Raw genomic sequence first — 22,846 nt, forward strand, 5'->3', positions numbered from 1 at the left:
GAGGGCTAATTTCCAGATGTCTGGCAAGCGGGATGTGTCGTCACGCTTGTTCATGTTGTGAGGGTGTTTCTCTATCTCGATGGCTTCCATGATTATTCTCTTGTGGTGATGTTCCATGTTAAGGAGCAATTTGGAATCTGCAAAATTAATTTCGTGTCCTGTTTCTTTCATGTGTTGGAAAAGATCTCAACAGCCTACACCCCAAAATACAATTCACTATGGAAATAGAAGCCAACAACCAACTTCCCTTCCTTGACGTCCTAATCTACAAAAAACCTGATGGCTCCCTAGGACACACTATCTACCGGAAAAAAACACACACCAACCGCTACTTACATGCACAATCACACCACCACCCTGCACAAATAAACTCCGTAGCCAAGACTCTCATCTCCAGAACCAAACGCCTGGCTGACCAAGACCACTTGACAACTGAGTTACAGAATCTCTCAAATGTGTTAATTGCCAATGGATACCAGCAAAACAGGGTTACGAAGCTAATCCAAAAAGAAACACCCCCCAAAAACCAAGACACAGAAGAAAACAATGGCATGGCCCTCCTTCCTTATATCAAGGGCACTACAGATAAAATTAGCAAAATCCTCCATAAACACAATATCAAAACAGCCTTTTGCACCAACCAAAAAATAGCCAATATCCTCAGAAACCCCAAGGATAAAATCCAGTTGGAAAACCAAGGGGTCTATGAAATACCCTGCAAAGTCTGCCCAGCCACGTACATTGGACAAACAAACAGACGAATAAATGCACGTATCGCAGAACACAAGAATGCCGTCAAAAAAGAAGAAAAAACTTCCTCTCTTTTCCAATATATATATATATATATATTCAGTTTCTCATCCTTCACCTACTAGGCCATACTTAGCTGTCAGTAGATCGTAGCTCTTTCTTTTTTAAGAGGAGACATATCTGGTTTAGCATGAACACATTGCAGAGAAGCTAAATATTCCAGGGAAGAAGTTGACAAAGATTAACCTTTAGTATTCTCTGAAGCTTCCTTTTCAAAAACTGATTCATATATGATTTCTCCTCTCCATGATGTTTCAGGCTGTTTGATTTAGTAACTGCATTGCCACTTGTTGGTTGAAAAAGAAAAGAAATGAATGGGATGGGCTCTGACGTCTTCAAGGACTACATATGGTGGTGCTTTCACCATAAATGAAGTCATCCCAATGGGGAAAAGTGTTCCTGCTCAACCTGCTCTCTCAAGCACACTCTAAGATGCCTATGTCAATGCAACATGTGCAGAGAAATAGTTCCTCAAGAATAGTTTTTAAGGGTCTAAAGCAACCTTCCTCTACCTGGTGCCCTCCAAATATTTTGGATTACAACTCCAGGAACATAGGAAGCTGTCTTATGCTCAATCAGACCTTTGGTCTACCGAGCTCAATATTGTCCACATTGACTGCCAGCAGCTCTCCAGAGTTTCAGGCAGGAAATCTTCTCCAGGTCTGGATCCATCTTCACATAAAGCAGATGCTGTACCACTGAGCTACAGTACTTCCCTTAGTCCCACCATCCCTGACCATTGGTCATGCTGGCTGGGGCTGATGTGGATTATAGTCCAAACATCTGGAGGACACCAGGTTCAGGACAGCTGATTTAAATATTATTGAGGGAAACATAATCCTAGAAAGCTCTATAGACTTTTTCACTATCGCGGCTCTATGAAGAAAGGAGCGATTGGGATAGTGTACAATCTCAGGATGGAAAAATCCTGGCTAATGTACCACACACACAGCTGGAAGTTGCTGCCTTTGACAGATATGGACCTTGTTCCAGCATCAATATGTGTTCAAGGATTTGCTTGACTTGCATTACTCATAATTATTAAAAACACTACTAATTTAACAGTTAAAACAAAACACCTGAGGATTCATATTCTGACAACTATGAATAACCTCCTCAAGTGAGTTCTTTTACAGGGTCTTTTTTTTTGGGGGGGGGCTTCCTCTCTCTATTGTCTTCACATAGATTTGCCTTCCTCCACCAGCTGCAATCCCCTGCTTTCCTCCAATAAAAGCCTTATGTCTCCAACATTTTGAAGGGCACACACCATTAGTCAAAGTTGCACTTGTTCTACAGATGTTGAGAGAACGAGGGGACTTGAGAGTCAGGTATGTTTGCAACTTGTTGAAACCAAGACAGTGAGAGAAAATGGACTAGCCTTCACTATGGATGCAAATATTGGGAAGCTATTCACTATGAGGGAGATTTGCCTTACATAATGCAAATGTGAACATTATTGTTATTAATAGTGGTATTTTAGTAGGATAGAAATATTACTATATCTCCATATATTTTTAAAAAGGAATGGCTTCACAGGTTCCGTTCCAGTTGTGATGCAATGAATACATTAGGAAGAGGGTCAAATTCTAGAAGGGAGAGATGAGAGAACCTCCCTTGGTTTCATTATGAGCATTCAGGGAAGTGCTTTCCATTTCTGTTTGGTTCTGCTGCCTCATCTATTCTCCTCATCATACCAGCCTCCAGAAATTTTAATGCCTAGACCTAGTTATGGTGGAAAGCCACTTGGGAATTCAATCTCCCACTCCCACAATAAAGTACATGTGAGTGAGGGATGACTTCGGTTTTGGTCTGATAACATGTTTGCAAGTAATCATGGAGAGAATTAACCCAAATGGAGACGTTTCTCATGAAGCAAAATGCTCATTGTTGATTATCTGTTTGTATAATTAATAGAAATCTGTGTGAATTTCAGTGAAAGGGCTAATGTTACAGAACTTCTGTGTAGGTGTCTTCAAAGCTTTGTAGTTCATGTAAGCCCTTTTTCTCCGTCAGTGTACAAGTTGTGGAGAGAGAGAGTCTGTGATGGTAGCAGGTTGTATAGCAGGGGTAGTGAACCAAATGCAGCTCACCAAGCATCTCTATCTGGCCCTCAAGACTCCCCCCACATCACACCCACTTCCCAACAATGCTCTGCCTCCCCAGGTCATGCTCTCAGCAGTCCTGCTTCACATCCTCAAGTGTTTTTGCTTGACTGGGACATGCCCCTGAACTCTGGCCATGCCCTTTGCTTGCCTAGATGGAGAACAAGAAAGTTGTGGGTAGAAACTAGCCTACTGCACAAAGGTAAAATTTAGCTCACATCAGCCTCTGGCCCCTCCTACTACTTGGACAGAACCATTTTCAGGTCAGGAGAACAGCCACCTCCACATTACTTCAGCAGTGGATATTGTCTAAACAAGTAACTGGGGAAGGTTTGGATTGAGCGGCAGTGCTAGTTCTATACTGAACATTTCTCCTGCATTTTTTCGATCCTCCTCCATCACTTAAAGAGAAAAGAGTTTGCATCAAAGGGGAGTACATAGTCAATCCTTTTGAGAGACACACCCTACAGTTTCACATGGGAGCCTTTCTGAGCCCTGTCTGGAAATGAACCTGGGACCTTTGTCATGTGCTCTAACTAGTAATGTGCCAAAATTTGCCCTCAAATTTCTCAAAAGCTTCCTCCCCCTGTGAAAGAGGCTTCCACTTTTAAAAAAATGCTCAGAGCATTGTAGAATTTCTTTAGAATTCCAGTGGATGCAGAGTTTACCATCACAAGATAGCCAAGGGCGGTATAAGCATATTTCTTTCCAGTAAACACATTTGCAGCACTCTGCAGCCTCCTTGGCTTTCTGATCTGAAAACATCCCATAGACAATCTTAAGTCATGAAGTCTTCCCCCTGGTTTTAATAGGAATGCATGCACCTGGGGAGGCTACAGAGTGTACATCATGGGAAAGATGATTTATAGAAAGAAAAAACTCCACTAGAACTCCGCTAAATCACATCAAAAGTAAGATCAGTGCATGAAGAAACCTGCACCTCACCTATGAGAATTTAACACATTTTTCCTCTCCCCTTTGATAGTTTTCAAATGTAATTTCTTTTCTCATTAATTGATAGGGAATGCTTTTTCAAAATGCTGGATATATGTTTTAGCACCACATTAGTATAGAACACACCTTAAACAAGTCTTTACTGCTGTTTATTAATCAAAGAAACACTCGAATGAACAAACCACTGCAGGGAATATTCTTGCTTAACTGAAAGCAACTGTGATGTCATTCCTTTGCAACATAAATCCATGATGTCATTGATTCCCCCCACATTTTTTGTGCTTGCCCTATTCCCTTAGCATTTGCTGAATGAAGTAGTTGGTGTAGCCTCCAACATGAATCCCAGTGCTGAAGATTGATTTATACCAGAACCCCATGCGCAGGCAGTGTTGTGCTTTCTCTCCAGAATTTTGTCACATCCTGTTTTGCATACCTTATATAAATGTATTTTCCACACAGGGAGGATATGGTTTGTTTTGATCATCATCTGAACAGCAGAGCCAAGCCAACTGAAGAAAAACAGATTGAATGTCTTTGTCCACTGCATTTGATTGATTAGGCCAGTGTTTCCCAACCTTGGGCCTCCAGCTGTTTTTGGACTACAATTCCCATCATCCCTTGCCACTGGTCTTGCTAGTCAGGGATGATGGGAGTTGTAGTTCAAAAACAGCTGGAGGCCCAAGGTTGGGAAACACTGGATTAGGCATATCTGTACATAAGTAAATTCAAACATGAAGTACTCTGAGAAGTAGATTTTTAGATTCAAGGTCCTTTGCCTGTCTGAGAAATTTAAAAATAAATTTCAAACAAAATTTCACAGTCCAGGTCTGATTCTATTGAAGTCTGAGAACGGGACTTATTTTAGCTATCTCAACAGTTTCTACCCCAAGTTAGGACATAGGAATGCAGTTTCAGATATGTCAGTGAAACATGTTCCAACACATTTTTAGCAGTCTGAAATTCATTTTCTTGCTTTGTTGACATTGTATGTCATTTAGCAAAATTGCATCCAGAAAAAGAGGATTTTTCATAACAGCATTTTCCATTAGGAAAAATATTTATTGAAGATTTCCTTTCCCAGCTCTTGCCATGATTTTGTCATAGACTTGCAAGAAACAGTGCAGTGAAAACAGTAGTTGTCTGGGAAATGAACTGCCACAGTTCCATTTTCTTTCCAGAGTCCCTTTCTTAGGAAAAGTAATTACTGGAGGTTTTCTCCAGTGTACCATTTATTTTATGCTAAGCCCCGCCTGCAAAATCTGAATCTATTATGTTAGGGCTGCACTCAGACAGCACTTTATTCCATTTTCCAGACGTTTCCTTGCCTGATAATTTCCACATTTTATATAATCTCTAAGAGAATGTAAACACTACTTATGGAAAAATAGCAGAATCTAGCAGAAGTTTAGCACCCATCCCTGTGTTATTTGCTTCCAGAAAGAAATCCATTTGCAACCCAGTTAACCCAGACAATCACAGAGGTTTTGCATTGTAATTTCATGTGATAAAATTGGGAGCAGTATTCTGGCATGCAGATCTTTCCTGCCATTTAAAATTTAGTGTGACATGGCATTATATCAGTCCAAAAGCCACAGTTCCATAAAATACCGGGTAAAGCAGGTAAATGCAATGTAATAGGAAGTTAAAAGCCAGGATAAAAATTCTAGCATTATGACTGGGAAAACTAACACAATAATCCCCACATCTGAAAAAACTCTTGTTCTTCTCCTAATTTGAGGACCCATTCTTATGATTCACATTCTGACATTCAAACTTATTCTACTAGTTGGTATCTAATACAAACAAAGTAGTAGTAAGGAGGAGGTCAAATTGTTTATCTCTTTGTCTCTGAACAGGTAACATAAAAATAGAGTATTGTTATGGCTGCTGGTTGACTGTTCCTTCGTTTAGGAGTTCATAACCTAGAATGCAAACCTAGACAGCATCTTAAAAAGTAGAGACATCACCTTGCCAACAAAGGTCCGTATAGTAAAAGCTATGGTTTTCCCAGTAGTGATGTATGGAAGTGAGAGCTGGACCATAAAGAAGGTTGATCGCCAAAGAATTGATGCTTTTGAATTATGGTGCTGGAGGAAACTCTTGAGAGTCCCATGGACTGCAAGAAGATCAAACCTATCCATTCTGAAGGAAATCAGCCCTGAGTGCTCACTGGAAGGACAGATCCTGAAGCTGAGGCTCCAATACTTTGGCTACCTCATGAGAAGAGAAGACTCCCTGGAAAAGACCCTGATGTTGGGAAAGATGGAGGGCACAAGGAGAAGGGGATGACAGAGGACAATATGGTTGGACAGTGTTCTCGAAGCTACCAGCATGAGTTTGACCAAACTGCGGGAGGCAGTGGAAGACAGGAGTGCCTGGCGTGCTCTGGTCCATGGGGTGACGAAGAATCGGACACGACTAAACAACAACAACCTAGAATGGATGGCCAATATTTTCTTAATGGGAGCTGATAGAAGATACTTGGTTATCTCACTACCTTGCTCAAGCATTTATTGATTAGATCAATGAAGGTACTGTTGGACTGTGCACACCACTACAGTCTTCGTATGTTGAGTGGAAAGGTCCGAGGTGGATTGCAAGACCATCCAGCTGAATGTTCTTGCAGTTTTCTGTGACTGTGAAGCCTGATCGCAGAAGGTTTGGGGGCTCTCTGTTTCAGATATTTCCATATCCTTTATGCCCCACTGCATTTTTATCTGGAAGGGTATAATAACATAACCTCATTTCTGGGTTTGTTTGTTTTTCCCCAATCAAGCCGAAAGGCAATATTTGGTGTGGAATGAAGAAAATTACTTCTTGCTCATTCCTATTAATTGATAGAGTATTTTAAATGTAACACGAGCCAAGCCAAATAAGTTAGAAATGTAAAACCGCCTAGCCAAAGTCCTACGATATTCAGTATATGAAGTATTACTAAATGGAAATTTGAGGCCTATTAGTGCAACCAAAATCTGAACACCTGTCAAATTAGCTTTCATAGTTATATTTAATGTAGCATTCTGGATGACTGTTCTGTAATCCTGTTAAAATTTAGATGAAGTTATTCCAGTCCTTCTGTCCAATAAAAGTTACTTGTTTAGCCCAGAAAACTGACATGTGTTCAGATTTCAGTTGTGTGTGTGTGTGTGTATGAGGCAGAATGACCTCAGAACAGGGACAGATGAATCTGATAATTGGTGTCTTTCACTTTCTCCCCTTTTTATTTTACATACAACCTGACTCTTTTCTGTGTCCTTCACTATGTTATACCTGTGATTACCAAGAAGACGAGAGAGAAAAACTCATAATGGTGGTGGCAGCAGCATATGTCTTTCATTACCTCATTCTAAGATGCTGCAACACTTGAGCAAAACAAGTTCCACTGAACCCAGTAACTAGACTCATGTGTGTGCAAAATGTATGGGTTGTGGGGTATGTATATCACTTGTGTGCATGCCATTTAATATTAAAACAAATGTGCACCAATCAGGCAGGGAAGGAGATGACTAGCCAGGAGTGTAGAGCAGGTATGGATGATCTCATTTCCACGCCATGCTTCAATGATACTCAAGTGTTATATTTGGGCAAGCTATATACCTGGCTGAAGGAGGTTGTGGATTGCAGCCTTGTTGCATAATTGACAATAGTAATTGTGATCCTATGACTTGCATTCTCTCCTGCATGATGTCAGCTAAGGCTTTACAGATGGTAAATCATGAGAGGCCTCAAGCAATAGGGAGAAAATGAATGGTGTAATCAGAAATTGATGCCTCCTTGTGGAACTTGATGAGATACAGGTTTTAAGCTTCAGTCAATATTGCTGTCATGCTGTTTGGAGGCAGCTGTAATTGATTAATCTGTATCAAAATGCCACATGATCAGCAAGTGGCTCTGATCTAATTGAAACAAAATATTTTCCCCCCATTAGGAACTTAAAAGAGAATCATTTAATGAAAATAGCCAAGAGCACTGATCTACTCAACTTTCCATATGTTCCACCTGCGGCTTAGCATTCCGAAAATAAATTAATTGAACACAGTGAAACATTTTTCTAAAATGGTGGAAATCAAACTAGAATAAAATAGAATGGTGGAAATCAAATTAGAATCAAATAGAATCACAAGGGTAATTTGATAGAGGTATCAGATATTGCTTCATGTACTGCCTAGCACCATGTCCGTATGATTTGTTTTCTGCACTGGTGTATCAACTTTTGTACTTTTTGGTTGCATGTATGAGTTTCGGTAATCCAAACAGAAGCATGAAATAATGAAACAGAACTTCTAATACAGTATTGCCACATCCATAATAGACAAACATCACTGTGCCTATGATAGACAGGTAATTATGATATGAACCAACAGACACAGGGATGAAGGGCAGCCAGAATGGGAAGAAAGAGACAATGGGTAGGGATGGAGTGGGTTTAACCTTTAAATTTACTTTGTGAGTTGCTTTCTATTATTAGATATGAAGACGTCCGCTTATGAATCCCTACACATATACAACCCATGTTGCATGCTTGGCTTTAATAAACATGTCCTTTAGGACTTTTATGAGGTATTAGCAAATGTCCACCATTGTGATAGATAGTGGGGTTCTCTCACCAAAGAATATTTGCCCCAAACTCAGATCTTTGCATCTCTCTCTCTCTCTCTCTCTCTCTCTCTCTCTCTCTCTCTCTCTCTCTCTCACACACACACACACACACACACTGCACCAGAAGAGCATCTACGGATCAAAAGGACATACATTGCAGAAATCCTTGGCCAGAGTGTCCCTGTAATCTTAGACGAGGGGCTCATTCCGCTTGTCCCACCACTTTCCCCTGGGAAAAATCTCATCTTTAAAGCTGAATTGGAGCAGACATCAATTGGGTTTTCCATAGGAAGACTTAGTTTTCCTGGAGAAAGCAGTGTGGAAAATGGAAAACTGCACAGACCCATGCCTAAGAAGTGTGGGGCAAGCTGAAAGCAGCTGGCACCTGTACTTTCTAGTGCATCTGAATGGGACACATCTATGGACAACTTAAGGAAGTACCATCTACCTTGGGCCTGCCCATAAAAAGCAAGTCTAGAGTGAGAGACCAAGGTGATATCTGCTGCTTCGAGGAACTCTTCTCATGAAACCTTTGTGGGTGAGATGAAAGTTTGTTGGACCCTGGGTGAGAAGCCAGAGGCTGAGAGGGAGGGTGTATCAATCAGAAGGAAAATGAATCAATATTATTTACAAATATATTAGTAACTTTGTATTAATGGAAAACTTTTATATGGAACACTGTATTCTGTAATATTTTCTTTAAGTTGTCTGTTGTTGCTTCAGTTTTCTGCACACTGCTTAGAGATATTTCAGATGTATTTAGCAGTGTGGAAATCAAACAATCACTCAATCAATTCAATGTTTTGCTTTTTGGATTTGTATTTGATATCCCGCTTTATCACTACCCGAAGGAGTCTCAAAGCGGCTAACATTCTCCTTTTCCCTTCCTCCCCCACAACAAACCCTCTGTGAGGTGAGTGGGGCTGAGAGACTTCAGAGAAGTGTGACTAGCCCAAGGTCACCCAGCAGCTGCATGTAGAGGAGCAGGGAAGTGAACCCGGTTCACCAGATTACGAATCCACCGCTCTTAACCACTACACCACACTGGCTCTGTTCATTGAACTGAATGGAACACACTTTTGTTTGCAGATGTGCCAATCGGCTTGATAAGGTTGGTGGTGCCTGCCTTACACCATGCCTGAGCAAAACATCTCCCTCCAGAGCCACAAGGTTACATACATGTTTCTGAAAGATAGAACACACACCTGCAGATGTGGAATGCCTTGGCTTGGAAGTTTTTCAGTGTAAAGGTAAAGGACCCCTGGACGATTAAGTCCCGTCAAAGGCAACTATGAGATGCGGCACTCATCTTGCTTCAGGGTGAGGGAGATGGCATTTGTCCACATGTTCTGGGTCATGTGGCCAGCATGACTAAACTGCTTCTGGTGCCATGGGACACCGTGACAATTGTCAGAGGGAGTGGAAACTCTGTTTATCTTCCCACCACAGTGGTACCTATTAATCTACTTGCGCTGGTATGCTTTTGAACTGCTAGGTTTGCAGAAGCTGGGACCCACCAACCTTCTGATCGGCAAGCCCAAGAGGCTCAGTGGTTTATACCACAGTGCCACCTACATCCCTAGGTTTTTAAGGAGTAAAGCAATGGGTGGGGACACGAGAAAACATCTCTCCTCTGCTGCTTTTCCTCTTCCAATCTCCCCTCGCAACACTGCTTTTCAGAAAAGGTGTGCACTGTTCAGCTGTCCCTTGCACATATTCATGTGTAATGTACAAGTTGAGCCCTTAGTACTTATACTCATTCTGGCAAATGGGATGAACTTGATTGTTTGCATCAGGAAATAAAGCTTTCTGAAATCTCCTCCCTGGCAACCTTTCATCCTGGACTTTGCAATATAGTTCTCTGGAAGAGAGTGATGGGCTATCATGTTTGCCAAAAGCTCAACTATTTCCAGCATGCCAGAGAATGGAGATTTTCCATTCTTGGACAATATCTCACTTTCTAGGGTGTGGTATAAATGCGGGGGGGGGGGGGATGAAAAGCCATAAATGACGCTGTAGTTTCCACAAGTGAAGTTAAATCTAAGAATAAATTTGCCTAGTGTAGCAAAGCAGACTTCCCAGAAGATGTTACATCAGTAGGACACAAAGGACTCCAGAGCAGCCTCACTAAAATCAATATGACTGCAAAGCAAGTAATTTGAGGGGAATGACAACATTCTTAATGCTTTTCTTTTGTAGATATTAGTTGTGCACCTAATAGAATTTTGATCACATTACAGAGAACATTAGAGGGAAATGAAAGAATAGCTTAATGCATTCTATTTGGGTAGCCACTGCTATGGCAACAATCCCATTATGGATGAACAAAAACTGGTGCATTAGCCATAGAAGCAAAAAGGAAATTGGTGCCTGTTTCAGCCACCAAAAACAGCTATCACTTCATGTGTTGAATTTTCACATAAAAGCTAGTAAATTCAGCATTCATTTAACAAAAATAAATACATCATTTTTCAAGCATGTATAAATAAGATACACACCAATTGTTGTTTCCGGACCCCTCTCTCTCATTGGCATGTTCACCTATGTAGTCAGACTGGAACTATCACATGTTCCATCCTCTGTATTTTACCTTGTGCTGGAGTGCTGATCTCTGTCATGAAGTACTTTTTAAGCCCCAAATTTTGACACACAATACCCAATTTTCAGACATTTCCAGTAGATGTGATGTCATATGCCACATGTGTACTGATTCTAAGCTTTCTAGGTCATTTAAAAGTGTTTTCAATTAAATTATATACAGTGGTGCCCCGCAAGACGAATGCCTCGCAAAACGAAAAACTCGCAAGACGAAAGAGTTTTTCGTTTTTGAGTCGTTCCGCAAGACGAATTTCCCTATGGGCTTGCTTCGCAAGAAAAAAGCCCATAGGGAAATCTCTGGGGACCTCTTTTAAATGCTGGCAGTGGGGAGCAAAGCCTTTCGCTCCCCTCCGGCCTTCAGAAAAGGTCCAGGAAGGCCGGCGGGGGCCGAAAGGCTCTGCTCCCCACCGCCAGCATTTTAAAAGCGGTCTGGGATAGCAGGGAATTGTGCTGCGCTTTCCCGCTATCCCGGACCGCTTTTAAAATGTTGGCCGTCGGGAGCAAAGACTTTTGCCCACCGCCGACCTTCAGAAGAGGTCCTGGACCTCTTCTGAAGGCCGGCGGGGGGCAAAAGTCTTTGCTCCCCTCCGCCTGCCTTCCCGGGATAGCGGAGAAGGGCAGCGCGTTTCTCCGCTATCCCGATGGCTTTTGAAGGCAGGCGGGGGGGAGCAAAGACTTTCGCCCACCACCGGCCTTCAGAAGAGGTCCTGGACCTCTTCTGAAGCCGGCGGGGGGGCGAAAGTCTTTGCTCCCCCCCGCCTGCCTTCCCGGGACAGCGGAGACTTCTCCGCTGTCCCGGGGCGATCTTAAAATGCTGGCGGGTGGCAGCGAAGCCTTCGGGAAGTCTCCGCTGTCCTGGGGGCTTTTAAAATGCTGGCGGTCGGTAGCAAAGCCCTCCTGTCCCCGGAGCTTGCGGGGCGGGAGGTGGGGAGAAGGGCTTTTCTTCCCCCCGCCAGCCTTCAGAACAGCCTTCTGAAGGCTGGCGGTGGGGAAAAAAGCCCTTGTCCCCCCCCCAGCCTTCAGAAGAGGTCGGGGGACAGACTGTCCCCGGACCTGGTCTGAAGGCAGTTTCCATAGGAACGCATTGGTTGATTTTCAATGCATTCCTATGGGAAACCGTGCTTCGCAAGACGAAAAACTCGCAAGACAAAAAGACTTGCGGAACGAATTAATTTCGTCTTGCGAGGCACTACTGTACTATAAACCAAAACAGAAAAGAGGAATCTAACATACAAATTCTTATGGTTGGTTCATAGTCAGATGAGACTAACATAAGGGGACCAGTAACAAAAAGTATTATTGTGATGCCCAGATTTCATGCATTGGTAGAGTTAAAGAGTTATGCACAGCTTTTGTAGTGGTGTAAGTAATAAATTCCCATCATATGGCATAAAGATGTTCCAGGTTTGCCAATCCATCTGAGACTTCCCAAGTATGCATTATTATTTTCTGAAAATGCCAAACATTTTTGTACCACAGTGATAGTTGTAAACCTTGCAATGTTTTCCACTTTTGCACAAGAGAAATGCTAGCTGCTGCAAACAGCAAGCTAAAAGTTCTTTTGAATGTATAGTCATTTGCTTCCTTGCCCCATAGATTTACAAACGATAGCTGTGGATTCATCTAAATTGTAATCTTGAGAATCTTTAAAAAATTGTGGTGTGCTTTGGACCAAAATATGTGCACAGTCCCATCATAAATGAAAATACAGTATGTTTCCCATGCCTCATAAGCTTTGTAGTTCGTGTTATAAAAGACCTTAATTATTATGGAATACTGTTCTTGACTCCTGGCTTTGAGCATGAGGTGTACCTATGTCTTGTTTCAGACTTCTCTGGCAACCATCTTGGTCAATCCAAAGATCTTTATCAAGAATATTGATGTTGAAAGTCCCTGCTCCTGATTGAGCTTGAAGAGAGCTGTGGGTGTCCTGACCACCAATGGATCAACACAGATCACCAGACTAGAAGTCTCAAGAGAAGACACCACTACACATCTAAGGGGAGGACAAAGTAGTTTAAAAGGCTCTCAGAAAGATTGCTTTTGCAGATGGACTCTGAATGGGTCCAAAAATGTTTGAGCTGTATATTAATGGCACTTCATTGTAAACCATTGTAATGGTCCTCCTTGCTAGCACCCAGGGAAAAGGAACCCATTTTGCCCAAGGTGGGTTTCATTATTTGTTTCATTCCAAACAAATGATGATCTGTAGCCAATGTTTGTTCTTGGCTAACAGGCTGTGGTTTGTTTTACTCAAACAAATCTACTTTCTGGTTATATCACTAAGCCAGGGATTGTGGATTGTTTCTCCTGTGCACTAGCAGGGAGGGGGAAAGTGGCAGAGATCAGAAAAGTTCCTGGCAAGCCATTTGCTATAGTGACTGCAAAGTCAATGCTTCCTTGCTTAAGAATCTCCATGCAAAGAGCTCTTCTCAAGCTTGAGGTCCCAGCATCCAGCCAGCATCCAGTCTCATGATTCCCATCCATCTGCCCATTTGTCTATTAATTTCTAAACTACATCTTTTAAGTTTTAAAACTGAAGTCAGTTCCTTCCTGATTTCTCAGAATCTCCTTTAGTGGCTCTGGGTTGAAACATGACTGAAAGTTCTGCTCATACTCAGCAGAGGGTCTACAGAGCAAAACAAAACCCAGTTAGAGCCATTTCTGCACTTAGGGAGTCTATTTGGACTACACTGGCATATACCTTAATAGATGCATAGGTTTCACTGGAACTAAATGCCATTTCAGCACACATAGGAAAGATGACTTGACATATGCCGGATATCACTCAATTAATCGTGACGTGAACTTCATGTAACTAAAAAATGATGAGACAAAAGGCCTTTTGTCTCATCTCAAAGCAACGCTAACAAATATAGCAGATGTGAATGCTTGCCTCAAACTTAAACATCAGACAAGAACTTCACCCTACCTAAGACTTCAGGCATCAGGCTTTTCCTTCATCAGCTGTATTGTTCGTTCCACATTATTTTAAGCTTGTCGCATTTAGGGCTGGCTCTTTCTGATATGATCTTATTCCTTGGGGCAGTCTATGTCAACATGCAAACAGGAAGGCAAAGCCCAGGGTTTCTGAGATATGATGTGGGTGATCTTTCTCTTCATGTTTTGACATATCCATGTGGAAATCCTGAAAGGGGCCAGGTGTGCATTGCTTCTACTTTGATCTGCTACAAATGTGTGTGCGTGTGCATGCGCCATGGTCTGCAGAAGCCTGAATTCTGCATTGCCACACCCACGTACCTGTCTCCACAGCAGATGGGGAGTTAGAGCATCACTGTGGCATCAGCTCATGTGATGTACTCTTTATTATTAAACTGTTAACACTGGAAAGAAATGAAGATTCACTGGAAGTGGGGATTCTGAATGTGTTTTAAGATAGCAACCTCATATTCCCATTTGCTGCAAAGGTTGAAAGAATAATAATCAAACCCATTTATTGCTAAAGGAAATTGCCCATTGTAGCTTCATCCTAAAGATAATGGTATAATTTGAGCTCTGAAAATTCTGAATTTACCTGCTCCTTCCTTCTTGGATTAATGGGCAGTCTGGATCTTAGTTATCCACTGGTGTTTGCTCTGATGCAGACCTAATGCTGCATCATATCACAGCATATCCAGAAAAACAGCATATCCAAGTACAATTTAAAACAATACTTACTGATTTACGTAAGATAAATATGCATCTTTAAAAAAGAACTTAAATGTGAATTTCTATGCAGATTTTTAAAAACAAAAACCCAGTGCATAAACAGGATGGAATGGGCTGATTTGTGGACCCATACAAAATGGCCTAGCCTTGTTATAGATTGATTCAGCCATTCCTGTGGCATTCTTTATAGAGTTTATCAGCAACCGAAGAATGATCTCAGCCATGCAAAGCTTATTGTTGAAACAGAAATGGAGAAAGATACGGTATAGTATGAGAATTGTGAGCAATACACATCTAAAGCATCTTGATATTATTATAACATTCCATCACTCTTATTCTTTTCATATTTCTGTTTGTCTGTCAACTCAACAGTCTCCCTCAGGGGGAAAAAAACAGCTGGGGGTCTGACATATATTTGGAATGTATTTTGTTTTAAAGAAAAGTGAACCAACTTTAACACTCATGCGTTCAGTAGCCCCGTTAGAAGCACCTCTCCTGGGAGAACTTGGGTTACATGCATGTTCAGCCCACAGTGCTATCTGATTATTCCCAGCTGCTAGATTTGTGACAGACGATTTCTAAACACTGGGTAGTCCATTTGGCCTTACAGTAGGCTTTAAGTATTCAGATTCCTATATGACAGAAATTAAACAGATCTGGTCTCAAGACTATTGTTAATAACACTTAGCCAATAAATCTGATATCGAGCTGTGTAATTCTTTTCACTGAACTCTTTACCTTTCTGGTGCAGATGACAAAATGATACCAGATTAAAAGCAATTTTACATTAAAAATACACATCCCAAGCAACCAAAACATTTGAAAAAGGCATTTCATACATAAGACTAAGTGTATCTACTGCTATGGGAGGTATATCTTCATGTATATGCCACTCATTCTTTAGATGCTAAATCTAGAACATATCTAGCACAGGGTGGTTCCTGATGACCAGTTTACTGAGCATTCATCTTGATTTGTTTCCAGGTAGATACGACAATGCTGGCTATTTGAGGAGAATTTATTTGTATTTGTTTATGGGGAGGTTAGATGATGGTCATATATGCACTATACATACATATGAATTCACATTAAACAATCACGGTCCCAACCCCCCCAAGAATCCTGGGAACTGTAGTTTATTAAGGGTTCTGAAAGTTGGTAGGAGACCCTTGTTCCCCTCACAGAGCTACAGTTCCAAGAGTTCCCTGGGTTGATAGGTAAACCACTCTGGGAATTTTAGGTCTGAGAGGGGAACAATGGTTTCCTCACAACACAGGAAGCTGCCTTATACTGAGACCATAGGACCATCTAGTTCAGTATTGTTGACATGGATTGGTAGCAGCTCTCCATATGTATATCAACCAATTGCATCTTCATGGATAGATTACGTGAACATTCTCCATGATAATGTTGCGTGACCATGGGGAATGCACACCAGGACCGATAGTTATGCATATTAACCACTCCACTTACATTATGCTTAGCTTATAAATATGGACAGAAGTGATGGAAGAGGTAGGTAAAAATGAACCTATCTGAGATGGATACCAAGTATTAAACATGGCAAGTTGGAAGCAATCACAGTTGGCTTCACCATACTCCTAAAATGAACAGAATGAAACATTTTTATTTATACATAAATTAATCTAGTTTGGTAAAACCATTCTCTTTCATTTATTTTCCTCATACTAGTTTTAGTCTTAAATCTAAAGAAAAAGCACTAGTCCCGCAATTATTTCATCCTTGTTAATGCAAACTGTAGCAAACTTTGAAGCAAAGTGTGTGTGTGTGTGTGTGTGTGTAGTGTAGTGTAGTGTAGTGTAGTGTAGTGTAGATATGAGCAATGACACTTGCAAGACTATTTAAAAAATGGCACCTTTGGAAGTGGAAATGGTAGTCATATATTGGAGATACTACATATAGTTTTCGAAAGGCCATTCCTTCTGAAGTAAGTATGAAAGAAATGGAAAACTTATGGTTCAAAGCAACATCCCCCAAAGAACAATGAAACCCTGCAAGGCCCAAAATTGGGGAACAATGTGGAAATTATGACTGTTTTATGAACTTTTATAGTAACTGGAATCTTTCAGGTATGTCTGAAAGATTTTACTGGGTGTTTTTTATTGGGGAACAAATGAGAGAAATATAACTACAATGTATAGGTGTCTATATAAATCCTTTTTGTTTCCACCATTTTGCTTTGCAAAATTCCCAATAACCACGTCAGAAATCATATGCATAAACTACAGTGGGCTCAAGCCAGAGAAAGTGAGCTAGCACTGACATTTTATTGACATTATTAAGTCTGAACTATTTTAAATGAATAAAAGAATAAAGTAAGTTGCACTTGTTTAAAAAGGTAAAGGTAAAGGTACCCCTGCCCGTACGGGCCAGTCTTGAAAGACTCTGGGGTTGTGCGCCCATCTCACTCAAGAGGCCAGGGGCCAGCGCTGTCCGAAGACACTTCCGGGTCACGTGGCCAGCGTGACATTGCTGCTCTGGCGAGCCAGAGCCGCACACGGAAACGCCATTTACCTTCCCGCTGGTAAGCGGTCCCTATTTATCTACTTGCACCCGGAGGTGCTTTCGAACTGCTAGGTTGGCAGGCGCTGGGACCGAGCAGCGGGAGCGCACCCCACCACAGGGATTCGAACCGCTGACCTTTCGATCGGCAAGTCCTAGGCGCTGAGGCTTTAACCCACAGCGCCACCTGTTTAAATGGGTCTAAATATCTCTGGATTAGAAGCTACCCTAGTAATCTGTCAGAGACCATAGATTTGTGATGTGGATTACAGCAACTAGGTGCACATGGAATAATCTGACTTCAGAATATGTTTGGATATGTTTTTAATCCCCACAACCCGGAGCCACACATGGTATGTACTCATACCAGCACTACACACTATGTTTTTGGTAAAGATACACACTAAAGATGTAAAAGGATGAGTCAGTCATCCATTTTAAAATAAGGAATATGGGAATCTCAGAGTTCTTACAGAGCATGAATATGTGAATGGACAAACTAGAAAATGAAACTTCAATTGTGTATTTATATATAATGTTAACAGTTGTCTTTATTTCTTTTAAAAATGCAAGTAGAATCTGCTGGGGGATCATTATCATGAGTGCTAGAAGTGGGAAAGGAGTTTTAACCCTTCCCTTCCCTTATGCTGCCTGATAAAAATTGCCCCTTTTTTAAAAGGAATTCCCTTTTGTTGCTAAACTAGAATATCCCTGCTATGAAAAGACCAGCTTAAGAAGGAGTGAGCTTTGCAAGAACCACAGCAGGAGAGGAAAGTGTTAAATCCCCCCCAAAAAACACTTACTGTGATCTCTACAATTACCACCCGCACCCAAAGCTGAAATCATTTGCATCTTGTACACATTAAGTGCAAATTTGCATTTAACTTCCTACCTCATTTGGCCCTTTGATACTTTTATTTATTTATTTTTTTAATAATATTTTTTATTGCTTTTTTCCAAGGTCAAATACATCGTCGATAATTCAACAAAAGCGACTTTACAAAAAAGAAGGAAAAAAAAGATTATAAGAGGAATAAATTCACATTTTACAAACAGTTTTTCATGATCCACTGGACTTCCCCCGCATCCTCCACCCCCTGCATCCTTTACAATAAAGAAAAATAACAGCAAATTCATACCTTGTTTCCTGTGTTTTTGTACTTTCATCTAATTGTATTTTTGATTTAGGGTATTTGTTATTAACTCACTTTTCCATCGATCCTCAGAATAAAAACTTTACTCTAAACTTTAGTCATTTCACAGTCGTAACTTAATTTCCACCATAATCAAAATTTAATTACTGAAGCTTGTTGTCCCAAAACTTAGCAAATTCTCAACATTCATATAACTTATAATATTTTTGTAAATAGTCCTTAAATTTTTTCCAGTCCTCTTCCACTGCCTCTTCTCCCAGGTCTCGGATTCTGCCAGTCATTTCGGCCAATTCCATATAGTCCATCAGTTGCGTATGCCACTCTTCCAGCGTGGGTAGCTCCTGTGCCTTCCAATATTTGGCTAAAAGAATTCTTGCTGCTGTAGTTGCATATAAAAAGAAATTTGATACTTTTAAGTAGAAACATCAGTGATTGACAGTGATTGCTTGACTGATGGGATCCTCCTCAACAAAAGACAATAGACCAAGTAAAAAATGCTTTGGGATTTATACATGCCTCATACACTCTTTGTTGCCCATATCCAAATTACAGATTATGATGGCCTAGAAATCCAAAACCAAAGGATATACTCAAACGTGTTTTTCTTGCAATGAACTTTGTTTTAATAAATACTTACTTTTTGACCTGAGTCAGTTCATGGTTTGTACCATTCTTCAATAAGCATATCAAATTGGTTGTTTTTATTTTTATTTTGGTCTTGGTCTGCTTGAATATAAATGTTACTTTAGGAGGCATTTTGGATGCTTGTTTGCAGCTAATATGCATACCATACACTAGGTATGTCATAGCGAGAATATGATATAAAGCCGTGTGAGACCTCCTCTTGTCTATGCAAGCGAGCTGAAGTTGGTAGCTACTCAGCTTTGCAAAGCAAAGTGGCAGCACAGCTGAGCAAACACAGCAGAGAAGTGATGAAATAATCAGAAGTTGGACAAAACTATTTGTGTTGATAGGCAAAGGGGAGGGAACCCATAAGGGGGTAAGACTCCTATTGCAGGAAAGTCTGATTCTTAACATATCTGTTAGCCAAATGTTTCCTACAATCTGGAACAACTTTTGCTCCCCAACGCGTTCCCTTTGGCTTCTCCAAATGGTGACTCAGAGTTTGTGAGAGAATAAAATGTAGCATCTGCTGAGGTTGCAGCCTTAGAAACTGTGGCACCTATAAAGGCACTGTGATGAAAGTGAAGTGCATCAAAACTGGGGATAAAATAGAATTGGAAGCTGATAGGTTGAGACAAAGGGCCAGAAGCAGATCTTGAAGGAGAGTAGAAAAAACTCGGAGCACTTCAAACAAGGACATAGAAAAGGTGGGGAACCTCAGGATTGCGGCCTCCAGCCTTCTCTGTTTGGCCCTCGGGAGTTTCCACAAGCCATGCCCAACACAGGCCTTGCTTTATGCCACAAGTGTTCTTGTCTGGCTGCAATATGCCCTAGACCCTGATAATGCCTTTAGGTTGACTGGAGGGAGAATAGAGAAGGATAAAGGGTAAAGGGACCCCTGACCACGAGTTCCAGTTGCGGACGACTCTGGGGTTGCAGCGCTCATCTGGCTTTACTGGCCGAGGGAGCCGGCATACAGCTTCCAGGTCATTTGGCCAACATGACTAAGTTGCTTCTGGCGAACCAGAGCAGCACACAGCAGGAAACGTTGTTTACCTTCCCACTGGAGTGGTCCCTATTTATCTACTTGCACTTTGACGTGCTTTCAAACTGCTAGGTTGGCAGGAGAAGGGACTGAGCAACGGGAGCTCACCCCATCGTGGGGATTCGAACTGCCAACCTTCTGATCGGCAAGTCCTAGGCTCTGTGGTTTAACGCACAGAGCCACCCATGTCCCTGAGAAGGGTATTTTTATTATTATTATTATTATTATTATTATTATTATTATTATTATTACTAGTCACTTTTCAGGAAAACTCTCACCTGCTATATTCCTGGGGAAATTATTTCCCTGGCCACAACTAGGCTGTGCACAAAGAGGACACAAAAAATGTTCAACTAAATTTGGATCCCGAAACTTAAGAACAGCCATTTGTACTTGGGGTACTTCATGGCAAAATTGTGGGTGCAGCCCAAATGCTACACCCTTGCTATGACACTTAGAGGGAGGGAGGGAGGGAGGGAAGGAAGGAAGGAAGGAAGGAAGGAAGGAAGGAAGGAAGGAAGGAAGGAAGGAAGGAAGGAAGGAAGGAAGGAAGGAAGGAAAAAAGGAAGGCAGGCAGGCAGGCAGGCAGGAAGGAAGGAGGGAGAGACTTGGCTGCACCATTCAGACCCCAAATCTTGCCGTCACAGGACCACAGGTAGCTGCCTTATACTGAATCTGACCTCTGGCCCATCTAGCTCAGTACTGTCTGCACGGACTGGCAGCAGCTCTCAAGGGTTTCAGTTGGGAACCCTAACTAGAAATGGCAGAGTTGACCCTGGAACATTCTGCAGGCAAAGCAGATGCTCTTCTGCTGAACCAGCCTTCTCACCCACTTTCACGTTGGTATTTGAAGCTGGTCACTCCAGCCTGCTGAAGAGGGTTACTGGTGCCAGTAAAGTTGCTTTCTTTGGCAGGGAGCAAAGTCTAGCATCTCTGTTCCAATAGCCAGATAAAGGGATGCTGGCACAATATATAGAATGTTTACACAGCAATCGCTAAGGTAGAAGCGCAGCTTTAGACTGGCTTGCACACAGTTCCATGAGACGGCAAGGCTTTATCATTGGTCATTATCTTGATACATTTGTATGTGGGACCATGCCATGGGGTTTAGATTATATGAAGAGCAAAACAGCTTCTGCTATGTATAGAAACCGAATGTCCCCCCCCCCCTTTTAAGAGTTTAGTTCACTCCATATGCTTGAGCACAAAGAGCACAATTCAGCCAAAGGTAAGCACTGATTTCCATGAGAGACATAAACACACCTGGAAACGTTCACTTGGACAATCTAAAAATATAACGTGCCGTGATAAATATTTAGCTTTCAAGCTGATTCAGTTCACAGTTTGGACACTTCTCCAATGAGCACATCAGATGTAGTTAATAAAACAATAGCCAGCACTTTTTCTTTCTTTCGTTTCTTTTTGGTCTATTTCTATATAATCTAATAGGCAAGTTTGGAAGGTTGTCCCTATGTAATTAATTCCTTCGCCTTTCTTTTTTAAGTGTGTGTGGGGATTTACAATCAATATATACATAATGCATGTGCAGCCACATTTGCATAAGTAAGCAATTTAGTTTAAACTTTATTGTTTTTAATATGTTGGCGGGAGGGCTTCCCACTCAACATGTGCTCCCAGAAGTCGTTCCGAAATCCATTGTCTTCACAGTTCATGGCTATGGCTGAAGCTTTAAATTGAACCATTATGGGATGAGTGGAGAAGAAAAGAAAACTGAATGGAGATCCTTTCCACACTTTTTTTTTGGGGGGGGGGGAGGACTACATGAAAGACAGATTACGGTAATGTATTCCCCAGGGGAGGAATTTTGCTTGATTAGGTGTGTGGTGGCCTCTAGTGGTTCATCTTTGTAGAGAAACTCAATACAGCTACTGTCAGCTGGCCTGAGAATTTAAAAATATAATGAACAAGATCAACAGTAAAATCCTATGTACCCTGAAGTAGGCTTTGTGGAACTCAGGGGGACTTATTCTAAGTAAACATGCATAGCATATGGCTTCAAGGGTAGCAGAAGAGTCGGGATGTAAGAAGACATCATTTCCCATTCTGCTTTGTATTTGTTGCAAGCTGCAGCGTTTCTGTTCCACTGCCATTCATCTTCTGCCGAAATTTGCATTATTCGTCTCACTGCTGTGGCAAGGCTACACAACTTACGTAACTGAAATATCCTCGGAGTCGAGTGTTGATGTCACGGCCACCCAGGACGGGTCCCAGCTCACAAGAGACCTCACTCCGTTGCAGTTTATTTACAGGAAAAGTTTATTGAAGATTTCTGCTTCTCGTACAGTTCAGCATCGTGGCCGTACGTCTGTCACGTTAGACCGCTGAAGTCCCCTCTGACTCCTCCCCTCTTCCACACCAACTTAATAGCCTGGCTCTAGACCACCTCTTCCTCTCCTTTCTTTTCCGCAGGGTCTTCCTGCCCCCCTGGGTTCCCTCTCTCCGTGACTCGCCTGAGGCTGAATCCTCTGCCGCCTCTTCCCCCCTCCTTCTGGCTTTAGGGCCGGGCTCCTCCCCTGAGCTCTCTCCACTTCCGCGCGCCTCTACGTTTGAACTTGGCGCGCGTACGTTGCTGCTGACCTTTCTTTCGACCGCTACACCACCCCTTGTTCTGCTCTCCACCCTTTCCGGCTGAACACCTTGCTCCAACCCCCTTTCTCTGTTCTCTCCTAATCCTGCTCCCTCCGAGAGGCTGACGACTCCACCCCCTTTACTCCGTTCCGGCTGAGACGCCTCTTGCTGCGTCTGTC

General features: G+C 41.9%; 1 long non-coding RNA gene across 5 annotated transcripts in view; it reads right to left on the minus strand.

The window, feature by feature from the left end:
• LOC309367973 overlaps positions 1-21,033 on the minus strand; it is a 52,892-nt gene extending 31,859 nt beyond the window's left edge. For 3 of the 5 annotated variants that reach the window (XR_014167425.1, XR_014167426.1, XR_014167427.1), the window contains exons 1-3: positions 20,908-21,033; positions 16,206-16,333; positions 14,599-14,676 (exon numbers count right to left, since the gene is read on the minus strand). This is a non-coding gene — a long non-coding RNA (uncharacterized lncRNA). Of the gene's footprint in view, positions 1-12,344; positions 13,060-14,371; positions 14,484-14,598; positions 14,677-16,205; positions 16,334-20,907 lie in introns of those variants that run through there. The other 2 variants (XR_014167428.1, XR_014167429.1) reach the window with 2 other exon arrangements.
• Between the last annotated feature and the right edge of the window lie 1,813 nt (positions 21,034-22,846).

Source organism: Podarcis melisellensis, assembly GCF_964234715.1.
Source record: "Podarcis melisellensis genome assembly, chromosome: 4".
Lineage (NCBI taxonomy): Eukaryota > Metazoa > Chordata > Lepidosauria > Squamata > Lacertidae > Podarcis > Podarcis melisellensis.